The following is a 9,979-nucleotide window of genomic DNA, read 5'->3' as shown; positions in this document are numbered from 1 at the left end:
GCCTTTAAACCATTGATGCCTAAAGCACCTGCAAAAAACGCCTGCTGAATGCCTAAGCCCTTGCTGGGAAAGTTGCCCACAGACTATAAAAACCTAAATATCTTAGCCTCTGATGCACTTAAAACATGAAATGAGTTGCATTTAAACTCTAAGACCCTCATCTTGCATTAGAATGTGTTCATTCAGCTAAAATCTCGAGAGCCTGAATGCAGCGTATATGTGTCTCCAGGCACCAAAGGTTAAACAACATACGAGTCATCAGGCTAAAATGCGTTAAACTCTGAAGACAAGGCCCCTATTATAAATTCGCTGTTACCAGAATGGCAATGACCACGTCGTAGTGTAAGCTATTACTAAATACTCTGTGTTTTGTTGTAGTAGTGCATGGTGAAGTCTTTTGAATGATTGCACAGTGTTCCACTCCTTCGTCCTGCACCTTTCCCTGGGATGTGCACTGCACAATCCTCTCCTTCAATCAAAATTAACACCTGCCAACCAGCCAAATGCTGGTGGAATTTCTTTTTGGCTGGTGTAGAAAAGACTTACCAGACACTTTGACCCATTAGTGAGTGTGTGTTTGGCTGGTAAGATTTCATCAACTTAACTAACCATTTTGGCTGGTGGTGAAAATGTTCATTTAGGGCCCTGATAACACCTATTCACATGAACTGTTGGGTTTCGATCAGGCCAGCTGCATTCCTTTTTAGGGGGAGAACATGAATGTTCTTTCAGAAATACTGTAGATGGCCCTACTGTGGTGTAACGGTAGGGCACTCGTTCGCTATGCAGCCGACCTGCGTTCAATTCCCGGCCCGGGTCCTTTGCCGGCTCCTCCCTGTCTCTCTCTCCCCACTCGCTTCCTGTCACCATCTTCACTATACTGTAATAAATGAAGTCAAAAAGACCAAAAGAAATACTGTAGATATGCCATCTTCTAAAGATGTTCACATCCCTTGATTGCAGTTCACGTTCTGGCACCTAGCATGTTGCATTCTCACTTTTCAAAACGTTTGATTTGTGGCTGTAGAATCCTAATGCACGCTGTACCATCTGATGCACGCTGTAATAGTCATTGAAAGGTTAATTACCATTGTACTACTCCACTACACAGGGCCTTTAGTAATGCACTACGACTCGGTCACTACGCTTTCGAGAAATGCACCCCAGATTCAGATTCAGATTCAGATAACTTTATTAGTCCCATCAGAAGGGCAATTCAGTTTGTGGTCCCAGTCTCCATCAGTCAATGAATAAATAGTATAAATAAAAAGTTTAGAAAATAAAATACAAAACCTAAAGAAAACAAAAAAACAGTAAATAAATAAGAAAACAATAACATACACATTTCAACACATACATTCAAACACCCTGTCCTGTCAGGACAATGTGGTCATTGCCATTCTGGTTATAGTGAATTTATAACAGGGGCCTTGTCTGGCTTTCTCCATTAATAGCATGAGGCAGATTAAAGCAGTAGCCTACATTATTTTATTATGCCGATTTATTCACAAGTGGTCAGTTAACCCATTGACACCTAAAGCACCTGCAAAAAAAGCTGAATGCCTAAGCTGAATGCCTAAGCCCTTTTTAAGAAAAGTTACCCTCCGCCTACAAAAACCTAAATATCTTAGCCTCTGAAGCACATAAAAATGTGCAATAAGTTGCATTTAAACGCTAAGACCCTCATCTTGCATTGGAATGTGTTCATTTAGCTCTAACATACCAAGGCATGAAGTGAAGTGTGAAAGCCTTACTGGGAAACTCCAATCCCATTGTCATTGTGGCACAGCACTCCACAGCACACAAGTGTTCACTGCACACTGCACACAACAAATTTGCATTTATGCCTCACCTGTGCAAGGGGGCAGCCCCCAATGGCGCCCCAAGGGAGCAGTGCGGTGGGACGGTACCAGGGTACCTCAGTCATGGAGGAGGATGGGGTAGAGCACTGATTAATTACTCCCCCCACCAACCTGGCGGTTCGGGAGTTGAACTGACAACCTTTGGGATACAAGTCTGACGCCCTAACCGCTTACCCATGACTGCCCATAACATACTGCTAGCGTGGTCTTACACAAACAACTCTGCCACCTGAGCTTTATTATGTTTTCCACGAAAGCTGTAAATGAGAAACCTTTTGTCTGACATGGACGCATGTCCTCATTGTTACTATGTTTAGGATTGCAGGTAATGAGAAGTAAACATTTAAATGCTTAAATCCTGTCAAGTACAGTCTAGGCCTTTCAGAGCAACATAATCTGCCCTCTTGAAAAGCATAATCTGTGCTGGCAAATGTAGCACTGGATCACCAAGACATTTCTTTGGGTCAGAAATGCTCGGATTCAAAAACTAAAGAGGAAAATCAAGAAAAATCTTTACAAATACCACATGTAATTCTTTTTGCATCAGTGGGCTGGATCACTGGCTTATCAAATTCCCCCTTTTTACTGTGACTTCAAGTGGCCTAAAATAGTTTCCGCTGAAACAAGTTTAGGTCTGTGATAGATAGACACGTCTGCTTCAAGGGGAAAGTCCTCATTTTCACCACTTGAGGTACGAAAACCAGATGCCAAGGAATTGTCAGTCCTGACTTGGACAGTGCTTGTTGAAGTACAGTATGTGATTGCAAGTAGTATCCATGGATCACTACCTGTCTATTTTAATTTTTTAATTATTCTAATCTATATTTTAAACTATAAAATATATATTATTCACAAGTTAAACTGGACATACAAGGCTTTACATTTTTGCCCACTTAGCTGATGCTTTTATCCAAAGCGGCTTAAGGTTATTTACGGGGTATTGGTTACAGTCCCATGGAGCAATATGGTATTAGTTGCCTTGTTCAAGGGTACTGTTGAACTGGCAACCCTCAGATCTAAAGCTTATCTCCTTACCAATTAACAGCTGCCCTTTACGACAATATGTTTCATTTGAATTAATTAAATGGTTCATCTTAATTTCCAGCCGAATTCCCTCTGCCTCGTCCTATATTATTCCTATATATATTATATGGTACCAGAGGCAGAAATCCTGGTCTCAGAAAATAAAGCCCCTCCCACACAATTGCCAGTCATGTTCTTACGTTGCTCATTTTTAATGAGTAGACAATCATCATCTGGATAATTTGCTTCAAGACGTTATCTGCTGAATTATACAGGCAGATGGTATACATGTTTTTTTTAAGCTTTCTGAAGCCTGACTTGACTGATACCACTATTTGTAGGCCTATATTGCATAGGCATTGTTAGAAGATAATATAGGGATAATAACATTTCACAGACTGGTAATAGGCTATATTCCATGGACTGGTGACACTGTTGTCTTGGGTGTTTGCAGTCAGAGCCCCATCTTAATACTCCAAAACCGGTCAGTTTCTCCTGTCCGTCATACAATGAGACTGTCTGGCTTCATGGAAATGGCACAATGATATCAATGATATCAATGATATCAGGTTGTCTTATCCAGGGTGGTGTGTGCAGTCTTCCTCACAGGCGATGGTGACCAAGGGCGCTGGAACGAGTTGTGAAGTGGTGGTGCATTTTTTTCTTGATTCTTTATTTCTTAAAAATGTTACTGCTGCTGCACTCCACTCATTTGTCTGCAGTAAAAGTTGAGAAAGCCTCATTTAGGGAGCCCAAAAGTGGGGATGCCAATGCACCACTGCATCCCCCTTTCCGGCACCTATGATGGTGACATATCAAGAGCTATCTACAGTAGGATGGGATGATCAGGAGATCACTACATGACTATGTGGTGTTTTGGTTCTGGGCTGAGTGATGTTTCATGCAGAGTCTTCATGTCATCACACTGTTGTTAAGATGTGAGTTTTTTCAGCAAAATAGTGAATCCTTTCTGCACCAAAATACTATTGACGTTGGTAGACTGAAATCACTGAACTATTTTATTTCTAAATGTTTTGTTCATCTCCAAATGTTTGTTATTTTTTTATTTTCCTACTGCTCCTCATTCATGCAATTGGCCTGTAAATATCTTTAGGTCTCCATCACTGTGGAAAAGGTGGACCACAACACAAGTTGTTGACATACAGTAAGTTAGTGTTTCTCAACGGGGTCTCGACAGCCTCCCTGGGGGCGTTGGGAAACCCTAGGAGGGCGTTGAGAAGGCTACAGCTGAGAGGGGGTGGGGCTTAGTTCCAATTGGGGTGTATTAGTCCATGTCATTTTTTTAATACTAAGGGGGTCGTTGGCAGGCGTATGATGAGGCCAAGGGGGTGTTGGGAGGCTTATGAGGAGGTTCAGGGGGCGTTTGTTCAAAAAAGGTTGAGAACCATTGCAGTAAGGGGCTGCAGGCTTGCAGATTCAAAGCCTGCACATGTCCAACCATGTAAAAGCATCAGTCTGGCCTGTACCTCATGACATTCCAATTTACTCTTACAAGGATCTTCAAATGTTTGACTAAATCAGTCTCCTCCGCTCCGGCAAAACATGCCATGATGTATAGAAGAAGCTACTGTTAAGAGGAGGGGATTCACGCAGTCTTGTGAAAAATGCAAGCTTGTTATGTAATGGCATCGAAATCTGGAACAAGTGAGAAGTCTACAATTATTGTTGCTTTTCTTTGCTGAATCGTATTCTATATTCTATTCTATAATTGTATCGTATACAATTGCTCTAACAGTGACAAAGTCAAGTGAAAGTCAGAAAAGCACAAAAACAGGTAAAAAACAAACAGTTAAAATGTAAGAGGATAAGATGATTGCCTCTACACAGAAGGGAATTAAAATCAACTGACTTGGTCAAATGTTGCCTCTGGAGAGAAACAGGCTTCATCGTAATGCAATTTAGAGATTAAAAGCAACCATGTGAACAGAGGATCACGAGATGTGTAAACAAGCCCTGCTCACAGCAGCACAGTGCACAGGCAGCGGCCTGAAGAAGCCAGAAGTCTGAAGCCAGAAGTCTGCCCCTCTCATCCGGCCCACTCTGCACACAGCGATCCATCCCATAATTCAATGTCCATCCGTGGACTGCATTCATCTCTCATCAGGGTTGGTCCAAGCCTTTATGGCGCCCTAAGCAAAATTTCATTCAGGGGCCCCCATACCACCAACTACTCAGCATCGGATGCTTCATTTACTTGCACAAGTGAGGGAGCTAAGGACATACGTAGACTGCCTGTAGATTGTGTGATCATGCACTGCACTTTACATTTTTCAAACCAATAGCCATGAAAAATAATGTTGTACCCACTATTGCGGTGTCCCCCAATATATAATGGCTCCTGATTACATTGTGGCAATTGGTACATGAGAAAGAAATATATGATTAGGAAAAATTATGGTTTAATTTCTTCCTCGAACTTTGCTGCTCAAAGGGGGCACCCTGGTGGTATGGGGGCTCTAAGCCATTGATAGTTCAAGTTCAAGTTCAAGTTCAAGTTTATTTAGCCATATCAACAGTATACAAATACAGTTGTTAGGAATGTTGCTTGGTGTGCTCACACAACAACACAAACAAAAGACACAAAACTAGGGAGGGGGTATGAAAGAAAAAAACAGGGGGGTACACAAATAAATAAACAGGGAATGGCATACAAAACATTGGAGACATAGAAAAGTGCAATGGAATATTTAAAGTGCATGGTATGTAAAGAACAGTAGTAGCATTGTGCAAAGTAACAAAGGAGGTAGGAAGGCCAGGTAGTGGAGTAGCTGTAAAGTGCTAGTGCGTATTTAAGTGTCGGATGGCTTGTGGGTAGGTACTGTCCCTAGAGCGTGTGGTTTTGCTTGGGATGCTGCGGTACCTTTTCCCTGTAGGCAATAGTGTGAATAGGTGGTGTGCTGGGTGTGTAGGGTCAGAGGTGATGTTTTTGGCTTTCCTAGCAAGTTCGCTTATGTCTGGGGCCGGCCTTGTCTCTCATCCACAAACAGCATGACCCATGACAACATACGAACATACAGCTACCTGTACTTGAGGCCCCAAAGCCTCCTCTTCTTGACATGGTATTCATTCCCTAGAAAAAATAAATTAGATTTACTACGTTTTTGAGTTCCTTGATGCGTTAAGACTCAACTCAACTGTTTCTTTGTTCAGAAAGACAGATGCTGAAGCACTCAAGGTTAAAAATGTTAAATTTTTTATTTGGCTACAATAACCTTGAGTGCCTCAGCATCTGTCTTCCTGAACCAAATTTGAAAGCCCCACACTGATGAGCACCAAGGAAAAAAAGATGAAGACCCAGAAGCACTCCAATTACCTGCTTGTGTTTCAACTGTTTCTTTGTTACCAGAATCTCAATGACCAATGTCACTAATGCAAAGACAGCGTGTAATGTAGTTGTGTATAGTTGTAAGGTAGCAATGTTTTGATTTTTTTCCCTTATGAATAGTTAAGCGTTCTACTGGCGGAACTGTGGGCATTATACATATATTATACGTATAAAGCCTTAAAGCTTGCTAACATGGTGAGCCTTTGCGCCCATGTTATAACCATACTGCCACCAGAATTGTAATGGCTATGTCTTAATTCGTTACTTTAGCTCTCTGTAATGTCATAGCAATGTTGTTATGGTGTAATTGAGTATTTTCAGCAAATAGTGAATAGGCCTGCCGGCGACCCCATCTGCACAAAGAGGCTACCATGGTCAAGAGACTGCTTATCTTCATGGCTGTTGAAAGAAAGGAACTCCTCCCTCCGTTAGGAAGGTTCACAAAATCCTACGAAGGCCCCTCTCTCCAGTGCAGAAGGATAAAAATAGGCTTAACATAAGATCTGAAGATCAGAAGGTTAAAAATAGGATTTGACTTTTAAGTGGGGATTGAGCTTGCTGTACATTCACAGGTTTTATTCACTGTCTATAGTGGACTGGGATAGATGGACTACGGTAGTTATATTTTGTTGAGGTCTACTGCAAAAGACGCCTCTTACGGGTGGCCTTTACAGTGGTCACCTCACTGACCTGAACACCTACGATATGCTTAATTTAGTCTCGTTCATTTTTAGTACCCTTGTCCTTCTATAACCGTCTGTATATTTGATTCCTTTCAAATTCTTTGTATGACCAGTGCATGTAAAGAAATTGACAATAAAACCTACTTGACTTGACTTGACTTGTATACTGCTTAACACTGCATACCACTGCACTGCTTTACGCCAGTTACAGTAAGTTTTGCCTGAAGAAGATCACAGTATGGTTGAAACATTACCATTTGTTAAACAATATGTTTTTTTTTAAATCTACATTGATCTGAGAAGCGATTTATGTTGGTTACATCTTGCACCGGCGCCATTGCTGGAGTGTCATTCTATTCATCAAACCTGTTATGCTATCAATAAATAGTTGCTGTAGGCCTACACTTGGTGTTCTGGTGACTGAGAGCAGTGCTTAATTTGTCAAGCGGGAGGTCCTGGAGCGCAGAGGATGGGTGGCTCCCCCCCGAGGGGGATCTGTGATGTATTTCCATGAGGTTCTTTACAAGGTTCCGGAGCACTCGTCTGAGGTTCCGGAGCTAGCTCCCCCTTGCTCCCCCTCAAATTAAGCACTGACTGAGAGCATCAAAATGACAGCCTGAATAAAGTTTCATGGATTGACGATGTCAGACAGTGGCCACCGGTATGTAGTGTGTATTTGGAAGGAAAATTAAATTCAGAGCTGAACTTGATTCAAACAACTCCAATGCAAACGTTGAAATCTTAGCTCTTCTCTCCTCACATGAACTCATTTTGTTTAGCTCTGTTGGCAATTAAATGTCCTCACAACAACCAAATATCAATGTCCAAAGGACTAGTTTAATACTACAGCACTCCTCACTTCAGCCACCATTTTGGAGTCGCGGGTCAGCTACAGTCGACGTCAGAGACAGAACAGAGTTAGGTCTCCTCAAGGCGACCAATTTGGGAAAGATAAACAGAGCAAACAATTTTTCCTTTCACCACAACACAGACAACATTTGTCTTCTCATGTTTGTCATATTTCTTCAAACATTTTAAAACACTTTACAAAGCAGCACACATTAAATTCCCACCATCAGCAACATAAACATAGGGCCTAAATATTTTGAAAATATATTTTAAGTATTTTTAGGAGCTAAAACAACAAGGGGGCTCAGAGAAGCTGACACACATGACACACATGAAAGCCTAATGAAATAACATGGACACTGGCGTTGCCTGTGCAGGGTCCTCGACCTCCGCTAATGGCATCAGTTAATTTGAGTCACATCTCACAGCCGGACTAACCCAAAACAGCTGATGTTTTCTTCTTCAGACATTACATTTCTTCAAGACATGACTCCTGCTGTGTGACTTCAGGCCACACACGCTTCCTTACACGTGCAAATGGACACCGCCTGTGGTTGGTGCTGATGCTCACATACATTTTGTGTGTGTCTATGAGTGTGTGTGTGTGTGTGTGTGTGTGTGTGTGTGTGTGTGTGTGTGTGTGTGTGTGTGTGTGTGTGTGTGTGTGTGTGTGTGTGTGTGTGTGTCTATGAGTGTGTATGTGTGTGTGTTTCTGTGTTTGTTTGTTTGTTTGTTTGCATGTATCAATATCTGTCTTGAATGGATCTTTAATTAGCCTTGTATGTGTGTACAGTATACACATAGTCAACAATTAAGAGGTCAGATCAAGGCACGTGTTTTGTGGCAGCTGATAACAAATTTCTGCTGTGTTACTAAGTCTATGTCCAATCAGATTACATGTAGGTGGAGTCATCATTCTCATTTTAAGCGGCCAGTCTTGCAGTAAACAGCGACTGGCCATGAAAATTCCCAGCCGTCTCTCTCTGTCACTGTCACGACGACATTACATAACTGCATGCATGCCAAGAGCCCTCGTTATCAAGAGAAGACTAAATTTGGGGAATTAAGTTTTGGGAAGAAGTCTGCTGCTCTCCAGCATGAAAGCTTGAAAGGGGCAACTGATATCTGTGTGGAATCACACGGCATACACTTTGCAAGGGGTCTCTGGCCTGCACCAAATCAGAGGTGCATTTCTCAAAAACATAGTTGCTAACTACGTTAGCTACTTTGTTGGTTGCAATGCAACTTCCCATTGGCAACTACTCAAGTTGCTACCCGGCTAGCAACTACACTTTCAGGAAACGCACCCCAGCCCAATGGTTTCTGCAGGGGTCCCCAACTTTCAGTTCATGTACTGTGACCAGGCCATGTGTTTCTTTGCCAAAACTGAAACAAGAGAAGGTCACACCAGGCATCAATTTTTTTTTTTAAATGTTGTTACTACAGATGAATGTTATGATCAGATGTACAGTTCTACCTTGTATGGCAGCCATGACATACAGTTTGAGTTGGCCCTAGTTGGTCTTTGGATAAGGGTGTTGAAAAAGGAGTTATGGGCAATGGTGGCTCAGGTGGTAGAGGAACCCGTTCAGTAACCACGTTGCAGGTAAAAGATGCATACAATGTAAAGCGCTTTGAGTGCTCCAAGAAGTGGAAAGGCACTATATAAATGCAGTCCATGTAACCCTTCCATTCATATTCCACCCTTCCAATTAGAGCATGTTTTCCTTACAAAGTATTTCATAGCTGAAGTGCCCTGTCTAACCTCACATTGTTCCACTGTAACCAATGCCCTGCTAAAAGGCTGTCTGAGTTTTCTGATGAGGTTTGCTGGAATACATTAATTTCTAGCCAGGCCGTGCCCTCCTAGTGACGTAACACCTTTGGTGTTACCTCTAGTCAGGCCAGGAGCAATATAAATATCGTTTCTGAGCTCCGGAAAAATTGAGAACTCCACCCACTTTGTTGGGAAGTAATCAACTTTGAGCAGCTTCAACGGCCCTGGGTAAAGGCACGTTACAAGACGTGATTTAAGCAGAGACGTTCTATTTCGTCTAAGAAAATGTTTGGTTTAAACTTTGTCACAGCCTTTTATGGCCTTTACTAGTAGCAAACCGAGGGAGGCGGGTTAACCAGGCCGTTTTGGGAACGTCATTTGTCATCTTCAGACCAATATCTCGGTACGAGATTTGAAAGTCGATGATAATAAGGCAAAT

This window comes from Engraulis encrasicolus, chromosome 19 (assembly GCF_034702125.1).
Source record: "Engraulis encrasicolus isolate BLACKSEA-1 chromosome 19, IST_EnEncr_1.0, whole genome shotgun sequence".
Lineage (NCBI taxonomy): Eukaryota > Metazoa > Chordata > Actinopteri > Clupeiformes > Engraulidae > Engraulis > Engraulis encrasicolus.
Note: the sequence above shows the minus strand (reverse complement) of the source record.